Source organism: Carcharodon carcharias, chromosome 9 (genome assembly GCF_017639515.1).
Source record: "Carcharodon carcharias isolate sCarCar2 chromosome 9, sCarCar2.pri, whole genome shotgun sequence".
NCBI lineage: Eukaryota > Metazoa > Chordata > Chondrichthyes > Lamniformes > Lamnidae > Carcharodon > Carcharodon carcharias.
In genome coordinates this window covers 128,959,077-128,968,526 of record NC_054475.1, presented here as the reverse complement: position 1 = coordinate 128,968,526, position 9,450 = coordinate 128,959,077, and the positions used below count along the sequence as shown (strand labels likewise).

The 9,450-nt window shown below is 47.1% G+C and overlaps 1 non-coding gene across 1 annotated transcript; it reads right to left on the bottom strand.

Annotated features, from left to right (window-relative positions):
- Positions 1 to 5,828: 5,828 nt before the first annotated feature.
- Positions 5,829 to 5,901, bottom strand: trnat-cgu. Its single transcript has one exon. It is a non-coding gene; the product is annotated as a tRNA-Thr (tRNA).
- Between the last annotated feature and the right edge of the window lie 3,549 nt (positions 5,902 to 9,450).

The following is a 9,450-nucleotide window of genomic DNA, read 5'->3' as shown; positions in this document are numbered from 1 at the left end:
TGGCTTTGATATTTCAAGTACTCCATAAAGGGATACTCAGCATTTCATGGTCATTGCTGCTGGAAATGTAAAGAGTACCTCTGAAACACAATGGGAGACTTTCTGGGACACTTTGCATAAAGATTGCACCAACACTCAAGCAACATTTATTCCTGAAATTCTCTGAAGATTCCACTTGAAAAGAATAAACTCGGTGCTACTCCACCTTATTGGACATTTAGAGGAGCCACAAGAAGAAAGGACATGCTTAATCAAGAACATCTTATAGGGGACAGCTTGCTCTAGACAAAGAATGGGAGGAGGACAAGAAGCCAAGTAAAATAGCACCAGCTACCTCAGGAGAGAGGGTCAGGAGTGTGAGAAGGCCATGTCCTTCTTCCTTGTGGGTACAGGATATCCCATCTCCTATGAACCCCTCTACCAGGACTTCTAGCCACATCTGAGAACATGTGCATCATCTTCTTTGGCCCCTGAGCCATCCTGCTGTATGCTGTTGTGCCACCCAGAGTATTCCTCACCTTCCATGGAAGTGATGCGAGGAGCCCACACAATGCTTCATAACAATTGACTGTAATCACCATGTGTGCACTAAACCTGCTGTCAGCTGAATACATCCAGGTAAGTTCAAATTATTGTAATCAGCAAATAGGACCAGAATTGTTCATGAATCCGAATTTTCAAACAGGCTAGTCTTATTAGGACAGCACCCTTTCAGTGTCTTTTCTCATCCTTTGGTCAAAACAACCCCCTTAACATAACTTAGCGCTAAAGCACTTAATTACATTTTTGTGTGCTAATTGTAGTGTATTGAGAATTGTATTGTGCATTTTCTCTACTTGAGGCTACCCATGCAAGTCATCAAGGAAACCCAAAAGCAGAACCAGATTAAGTCTGTGTTGATATGTGGTCACCAAACCAAGCCATACAATGGGAAAGACACTTGACACCGACAACCATAGAGGAATGGTGCTAAACATTTCACTAAACTTGATCTCAATACAGGTGACCATCAAATCAAGCTTGCAAAAGAACCACGGAGCTTACAGTATTCTCCACTCATTAGACCTTTTCGATACAAGAGGCTCAACTTTGGAATCAATTCGGCAGCTGAGGTATTTCAGCACATAATTCAGTCTGTACTTCAAGAGGCAGAATTTTCAGGTCAGTGAGCGGGGGTGGGTCTGACATGCCGACACGTAAAATGACACATGATGACGTCGGGCATGTGTCCCAGCGCTCCGTAGCGATATTTCAAAAGGTGGGCATGCTATGAGTTCCAAGGCGTGCTCGCCGTTAATTAACAGGCCAGTTAAGGCCCTTGAGGCAGCAATTGAGAACGATTTTTCGCAGCTAGTGCGATTTTCAGTGCATCGCATGGGCACAATGGCCAGGCGGGTAGCCCACATTTTTAAAGACCTCATCCACAGGCGGGTTCAGAGGGGTGAGTGGGCTCGCTAATGCGAGATGTTATAACTTTAGTTTTTAATTTACTGTTACTTGATTGTATGAACAGGACATCTTCAATTCTCTTCAGAGCTGCTTTGACAGAAGGAACAGGCTTCAGTTAAGGACTCTGGAGGAATCCTAACACTTGGGGCCTTGCAGGTATCGGATGGCCTTCCCTTACCCTGGGAATGGGGATTGTGCTCTCTGCTAGAGGCACCTCCTCTGAGGAGGAAGAGAGGGCCAGAAGGAGGAGGAGGCAGGAGTCCATATTCAGCCTCCAGGGAAACCACCTATGGGAGGACAGGTGCAGGCACAAGGGGCACAGGGTCAACAGGAAGTCCAAGGCCAAAGGGGCTGCAGAAGACACCACTATCCTGCTGCCAGGGTTTACAGGCGGCGATACAGCTACTTCAATATGTCTGAGGTGCAGTGCCAAAGGAGGCTTCGTCTCTCAATGGAGACACTGACCTCCACTTATCAAATGATTGAGTCTGAGATCTGCTTCAACTGTGTGGATGGTCATCCCATGCCAGTGGCGCTGAAGGTCACAGTAGCCCTCAACTTCTATGCCTCCGGCTCTTTCCAGGGGTCGGTGAGTGATCTTTGTGGAGTCTCCCAGTCAGCTGTCCACAGTTGTGTCAAGCTGATGACAGACGCTCTGTTCAGGTGTGCATTGACTTTCATTCACTACCGCTTGGATGAGGCCAGCCAGACAGAGTGAGCCAGTGGCTTTGCAGCGATTATTGGGTTCCCCCATGTCCAGGGTGCAATCGATTACACACATGTGGCCATAAAGGTTTCAGCGGGTAAGCCAGGAGCTTTCGACAACAGGAAGGGATTCCACTCCATGAACATGCAAATTGTGCGTGACCATAGGGTGCAGGTTCTACAAGTCTTTGCAAAGTATCCAGGCAACTCCCATGATGCATACATCCTGAGACACTCCCAGGTGCTGAAGCTCTTCAGTCCTCCGGCTTAGCTGGATGGTTGGCTGCTGGGTGACAAGGGCTATCCCCTCAAAAGGTGGCTCATGATGTCTCTCCGCCATCCAAGAACAGAGGCTGAGCAGCGGTACAATAGGAGCCATGGCACCAGAAGGGCTGTGGTGGAGAGAACCATCGGTCTTCTCAAGATGCACTTCCGATGCCTGAACTTCCGTTCAGTCAGCGCACTCAACTACCCCCCAGATTGTGTGTCACTGATAGTGGTTGTATGCTGTGCTCTCCACAGTCTGGCGCTGGAAAGGGGGTACACAGTGAAGGAAGAAGATGTAGACGCAGATGCTCTGGCTGCAGACGATGAGTCCAGTAGTGAGTCCGAGGACGAGCACGCACAGGAGAACACTGATAGATACCGGCCTGGGCAACATCCAGGGAGGTAGGGACACCCGGGTGGCTTTGATCCAATGCTCCTTCAGTTAGGCTACCAAAGATGAACCACCAACACATGCCAGGGCTGCAGGTTCCATACTCGATACCTGAGAGCAACATTTGACTGGTCAGGAACATTAACTATGTGCCTTGTCAATTAAGCTCAATGACAAACAAATCACTCATAACATTATGGGTTACCCTTCACCTGCAGAACTAATGAAGCACCCAGAGGGTTGTTGAGAACCAAAATGTTTAATGATTACCAACTTGCATACAGAAATCAAAGTCCATTAAAAGGTGTTGAACAGCACATTTACTTTTAAACAACTGAAACGGGTGGCAAAAGAAAATCTCTAGTGATAATCCTGTGTTGTGCCTAAGGTGATTTACGCTTACGCTCCCGGGTGCCATGTCTGGGTGCTCCCCCCTTGCTGGCATTGGAGACAGCCTGCTCACTCAGCTGCCCTGTTGGCCTTGATGACCTTGGCAGGCGTCCCCTGACCTGTGGAGCCTGTGCTGGCCCCAACTGGGAGGGAGCAACCAGTGGCATGGCTGGAATCTCCCTAGTCACCGCAGCCTCATCAGATGCCATGGTCACTGGCAGAGGCACGGAGGAGCTGCAACCATCACCCTGATAGGAGCCCACAGAAATGACAGACAGCTTGTGCGCCAACATGAGATCACTTTGGACCTCCCTGCTCACCATTGATGGACGGGCACCTAACTGGGATACTGGATGCCAAGTCCATCTCTCACACTGACACTGACCACCTGAGGTCATTGCCGGTGTAAGGGCTTGCAGGTCCGAGCGCATCCCCAGGGATGGAGGAGCCCCTCCATGAGAGTCGCTGCTCTCTCCATGGAGGAGGCATTGCGCTCGGCCAAGAGGGTCATTGCATTGCTCATGCTCTGCATGGGCCCCTCCATCTCAGACACCATGGCACGCATTCCCTCATATATCCCCACCAGATCCTCCCACACACCCTGCTTGACTTCCAGCATTTGGTGCCTCAGGGACGACTCCAGAGGCAAATCACCAGCCATCGACTGAGTATGTTCCTGGTCCCCAGCATTTTTCTGACTGCCAGCGCCCTGGTCATTCTCTGTCTCCACCTGCACCCCAAGCGAGTGTGAAGTGCCCTCACTGCTGTGCATCAAAATACTAGCTAACAATCTTACCCCCACCTAGGTGCTGGTATCTGTGCTGGTGCCTGCCTAGCTGAGAGGGTGTGACGCTGGTTCGTTTATATCTTCTGAGCCCTGAGGGGTCAGCAGTGGTCCCTCTGCCTCCTGAGTCTGGGCGTACTCCAGTGAGGCTGAAAGGAAGAACAAGGTCATTTGATTAGTAGAAGTCGTAACACTGTTACGTGCATGCGTTAATGTGTATGCCTGGCACCCGGATCAGGATGCACTCCTCCTTCTATTATCAATGGTTAATCCATGTTGGATGCTGAAATCAATATACAGTCAACAGTGGAATGTTTGCACTGACAGGCATTGTGATCTCAGTGCACAGCACTCTTACCTCCCAGTGTCACCCCAACCTCACCGTGGCCGATTGACCTGGGCGCATGACGCTTCTCCAGCTCCAGTGCCTCCTGCTCATATCTGGTCATGATGAGAAGGTGGGGCTGCCCTCTGCCAGTCCACAGCCGCTCTGCATTATTTTGTGCTGTCTTCTGCTGAAAAGAGGGAGGAGCATTGATGAGTCCACCCTGTACCTGCATTGCCATTTTAGCCTTGTCACCTCCACCTGAGTGAAACACTGCTGGGCTCATCCGATTCATGACCCTGGAGCTGCCATACACTCACTCCAAGCAGCCAGGGCTGACCCCCTTGCCCAGATGCTGCCTCTATCACATTTGCCACTCACTCTAAGACCTTCCAAACTTACGAGCACTACCACCTAGAAGGACAAGGGCAGCAGATAAATGGGTACATCACCACCTGGAAATTCCCCTCCAAGTCACTGAGCATCTTGACTTTGAAATGTTTCAGCACTCCACCACTGTCACTAGGTCAAAATCCTCAAGCTCGCCCCCAAACAGCACTATGGGTGTTCCTGCACCACATGCAGCGGATACAGAAGGCAGCTCAGCACTACCCTCTCAGGAGCAACTAGAGATGGGCAATAAATGCTGGCTCACCCAGCGCAGGCCACATCCAGTGAATGAATGAATACGGAAACAAAATCCTGAGTTGGGCGGGGTGGGGGGGGGGGGCGGTGGGGGGGTTGGGCGCAGTGGGGCCAACCTAACTGCAGTGCTAAGTGACCCAGGCCAATACCATATTCACCCTTCCTGATCACAAGAGGTCGTTAAACCGCTTGCGGTACTGCATCCAGGTGCATCATGGGAGCTGACCCATTCTGCCACCTCCCCCCAGGCATGGTTTCTTATGTGGGGGGGCCTCCTCTTCCCATCCCTTGGCACCAGGTTCTTGCGCTGTGCTGCCACCTCCTCGAGGAGGGCAGCGAGGCACTCATCTGAAAAACCTCGGGGCCAACTGCCCTGCCCACCTGCCCTCCTGCCTGACCTCTCTGAGCACACTATCTGACATCCTCCTGTCCAACGTCAGTGGCAGCCTTTGGGCTGCTGCCTGCACCATTTTTGAATAGGCCACTGGGTCGCCATTGGACCCGGCGGTCATTGGCCTCTTGCCACTGCCCGCCCCTTCCACAGGAGCCATGATTTACGCTGGGCATGCCTTAATTGGCCCGCCTGTGTAAAATGGCAGCACAGAGCCGATCGCAGACGGCAATCGGCTCCACACCTGCCCGCGTCCACTCCCGCCCAGCCCGTAGGTAAAATCCTGGCCAAGGACTTGAAGCTACATTGAACATCAGTGATGGCATTTCTCATCTATGATCACACTGAGAGTGAACTTGATACGTTTATATGTATGACTACAACATCTTAGAGAAAATAACCTCATCACTTTTTTGTTTCAAACTATTTTTGCGACTAAGAGAGGAACATTAAATTCCCTTTAGGAAGGGAACTTAGTCACAGGTTCCAGTGAGAGTCGAACTCATGACACCTGGTTTACGAGACCAGCGGTCTGACCACTGAGCTATGGAGCCAATTGACAGAAAATAACCTCACCTTGAACGAAGGCAAGTTCTTATTCAATGAAAGCATTATCACATTCTTTGATCATGTGTTCAATGATGAAGCAGTATCACCTGTCCACGGCAGACTGAAGCCATTACAAATGCTGCAGGTCCTACGAACCCACAGGAAATCTGGAGTCTGCGAGTACTTATCATATACTGTAGTCACTTCATTCCTGACCTCACTACATCATCTACTTCCTATGCGATCTGACAAAATAGGCAAATGACACCAAGTAGGACTGGACTATTTGACACAGGCTGTCACCAGATCAAATGAGGGTTGTCAACAAATTCCTCAAATGTCTATTTCAACCTTGAGAAAACTACTCAGCTAGTCGTGAATGCAAATTGGATTGGCTTAGGTGCAGTTCTCATGTAGAAAGACAAGGCAGGTAACCAATCAATTGTTGCGATGGCGAGCAGATTGCTGACACACGTGGAGCAGCATTATTCGGAAACAAGAGAGAATTGCTCTCAATCACATGGGGTATCTTATGCTTTCATCTCTACTTGCATGGATTAAGTAATAAGAACATAAGAACATAAGAAATAGGAACAGGAGTGGACTATTAGGCCTCTCGAGCCTGCCCCGCCATTCAATAAGATCATGGCTGATCTTCTTGCGTTTTGATTTCTACATTCCCATCTAACCCCAATAACCTTCAATTCCCTTGCCTCACAAAGATCTATCTACCTCTGCCTTAAAAATATTCAATGACCCCGCCTCCACCACCTTCTGAGGCAGAGAATTCCAAAGTTGCACAACCCTCTGAGAGAAAAAAAATTCTCCTCATCTCTGTCCTAAAAGAGCAATACCTAATATTAAAACCGTGCCCCCTAGTTCTGAACTCACCTACAAGAGGAAACATCCTTTTGACATCCATCTTGTCAAGGCTGTTCAGGATCTTGTATACTTCGATCAAATCACTCTCTTCTAAACTCCAGTGGAAACAAGCCCAGTCTATCTAACTTTTCCTCATAAGACAATCCATTCATTCCAGGTATCAATCTAGTATACCTCCTTTGAACTGCCTCCAATGCATTTACATCCTTCCTTAAATAAGGAGACCAAAAGTGCATACAGTATTCGAGATACAGTCTCTCCAATGCCCTGTATAACTGAAGCATAACATCCTTACTTTTATGTTCAATCCCTCTCATAATAAAGGATATCATTCCATTAGCTTTCTTAATTACTTGCTGTACCTGCATACTAGATTTTTGTGACTCATGTACTAGAACACCTAGATCCCTCTGCACCTCAGAATTATGCAGCCATTCTCCATTTAATTAATACTCTGCTTTTTGTTCCTCCTGCCAAAGTGAACAACTTCACATTTTCCCACAGTAAACCCCATTTGCCAGATCTTTGCCCACTCAGTCAACCTATCTATATCCATCTGCAACCTCCTTGTGTTCACTTCACAACATACTTACCTACCTACATTTGTGTCCTCTGCAAATTTAGCTACCATGTCTTCACTCCCATCTAAGTCATAAATCGTTAAAAGTTGAGGCCCCAGTGCAGACCCTTGTAGGACTCCACTTGTCACATCCTGCCAATCAGAAAAAAAAAACATTTATGTATTCTCTCTGTTTTCTGCCAGCCAGCCAATCTTCTATGTTAATATGTAACCCCCTACACCATGCGTTTTTATTTTCCGTAATAATCTTTGATGTGGCACCTTATCAAATGCCTTCTGGAAATCCAAGTACAGTACATCTTCAGGCTCCCCTTTATCCACTTTGCATGTTACTCCTTCAAAAAAACTCCAATAAATTGGTTAAACATGATTTTCCTTTCACAAACCCATGCTGACTTTTCCCTATTGCTTTGAGCTCTTCTAAGTGCCCAGCTATAACCTCCTTACTGATCGATTCTAATAACTTCCCCATGACAGATGTCAAGCTAACTGGCCTATAGTTTCCTGTTTTCTGCTTCCCACCCTTCTTGAATTGAGAGGCTATATTTGCTACTTTCCCCTCAGAATTTTTCCTTATACTAAGAATGTGCTTATTCTGAATACTCTTACATATCCCCTTAAATATTTGCCACTGCTTCTCTATTGATCTATCCTCTAGCCTAGTTTCCCAATTCAATTCAGCAAGCTCAGCTTTCATCCCCACATAGTTGCCCTTACTTAAGTTTAAGATACTAGTCTTAGACTCGCTCTTCACCCTTTCAAACTGGATGTAAAATTCAACCATATTGTGGTCACTGCTACCGAGGGGTGCCTTTACTCTGAGGTCATTAATTAATCCTGTCATGTTACACAGTACCAAGTCTAAAATAACCTGCTCTCTGGTTGGTTACAGAACGTGCTGCTCTAAGAAACTATCTCGAAAGTATTCTAAGATCTCCTCATCCAGACTTTTACTGCCAATTTGATTTTTCCAGTTCACGTGTAGATTAAAATCACCCATGGTCCCTTTATCACAAGCATGCAATATTTTCTCTTAAATACCTTGTCCTACACTGTGGCTACTGTTAGGGGGCCTGTAGACTACTCCCACTAATGATTTTCCCCTCTACTATTCTTCATCTCCACTCAAACTGATTCTACACCCTGATCTCCTGAAACAAGGACATCTCTAACTGTTGCACCAATGTCCTCTTTGATTAACAATGCTACCCCTTTCCTTTACCTAGCTTCTTATTCTTCTTGAATGTCATGTACCCTTCAATATTAAGGACCCAATCTTTGTTATCTTGCAGCCATGTCTCTGTAATTGCTATCAGATCATATTTATTTACTTCAATGTGGGCCATCAATTCATTTACCTTGTTATGAATGCTACATACATTCAGATAGAGAGCATTAGTTTTGTCTTTTTGTTACCCTTGTAACATCTAATCTTGACTGTTGATGTACTCTTAGGTTTTTTTCTCTTTGTCCCTTCCGGCCATTCTCTGACCCTCATTTCTCATATTACTATTTTGCTCTCTTGTCTTGACTCTATACCTTGAATTCCAACCTCCAACCAAATTTGATCCCTCACCACTCTTGTTTAGTTTAAAGCCCTCTCTACTTCCTTAATTATGCGATTTGCAAGGACACTTGTCACAGCATGGTTCAGGTGTAAACCGTCTCAACGATACAGCCCCCACTTTCCCCAATACTGATGCCAGTGCCCCACAAACTTGAAGCCACTTCTCCCACACACAGTCTTTGAGCCATGTATTTGTCTCTCTAATCTTATTAGCCCTGTGCCAATTTGCACGTGGCTCAGGTAATAATCCAGAGATTATTACCTTTGAGGTTCTGCTTCTTAATTTGGTACCTAGCTCCTCATAATGACTTTGCAGTTCTACCTAGGTCATTGGTACCTAAATGGTCCACAACAACTGGATCCTCCCCCTTCCACTGCAAGTTCCTCTCCAGCTGGAGCAGATGTCCTGAACCCTTGTACCGGGCTGGCAACAATGCCGTCTGGACTCTTGCTCTTTGCTGCAGAGAACAGTGTCAATTCCCCTCACTATACTATCTCCTATTACCATTACATTCCTTTTTGCTC